The 821-nt window shown below is 57.4% G+C and overlaps 1 pseudogene; it reads left to right on the top strand.

The window, feature by feature from the left end:
• The first annotated feature begins 4 nt into the window (after window positions 1-4).
• Window positions 5-815, top strand: LOC107580991 (thyroxine 5-deiodinase-like; annotated as a pseudogene).
• The last annotated feature ends 6 nt before the right edge of the window (window positions 816-821 follow it).

Raw genomic sequence — 821 nt, 5'->3', positions numbered from 1 at the left:
GGACTGGATGAAGTCCGCGCGTCTCGGCCGCGACGCGCCCAACAGCGAAGTGGTTCCGCTCGCGGACCCGACGCGCAGACGCGTGCTGGACTTCGCTTGCGCTCAGAGGCCCCTTCTGCTGAATTTCGGAAGCTGTAGCTGACCGCCGTTCATGACGCGTCTCAAGGCGTTCCAGCGGCTCGTGCTCCAGTACGCGGACGTCGCCGACGCGCTGGTGATTTACATCGAGGAGGCGCACCCGTCCGACGGCTGGGTCAGTTCTGACGCTCCGTATCAGATCCTCAAGCACCGGAGTCTGGAGGAGAGGCTGCGCGCGGCGCGGCTGATGGCGCGCGAGGCGCCGGGCGTCGCGATAGTCGCAGACAGCATGGAGAACTCGTGCAACAGCGCGTACGGAGCGTATTTCGACAGACTCTACATCGTCCAGGACGGGAAGGTGGTGTATCAGGGCGGCAGAGGACCGGAGGGCTACCGGATCTCCGAGCTCCGGAACTGGCTGGATCAGTACCGCACGCGGCTGCGCGACGCCGTGATTCGCGTGTAAAGTGACGCGATTTTCACAAGCTATGTTTCCATCCACCTGTTTGTATAATATCTCACCGGATGGAAACGCCAAGATGCTCATAGATTCTAAAAATGCGCATAAAAAACGTATGCGCACGGTTGAGTAGGATCAACTTTACGCGTATAAACTACGATGGAAACACATTTACCGAATCATTTCCACTAAAAAGTCATGTGACGGGATAACTCGACTAGCAGCGGACCGATCTCGATCACAGCATCTGAAATGTTGTTCTGAAAAGCCTGAGTAAAGTCTG

Source organism: Sinocyclocheilus grahami, unplaced genomic scaffold, assembly GCF_001515645.1.
Source record: "Sinocyclocheilus grahami isolate Dianchi unplaced genomic scaffold, SAMN03320097.WGS_v1.1 scaffold60522.1, whole genome shotgun sequence".
Lineage (NCBI taxonomy): Eukaryota > Metazoa > Chordata > Actinopteri > Cypriniformes > Cyprinidae > Sinocyclocheilus > Sinocyclocheilus grahami.
The sequence above is the reverse complement of the archived record's forward strand: the minus strand, read 5'-3'. Positions and strand labels throughout refer to the sequence as shown.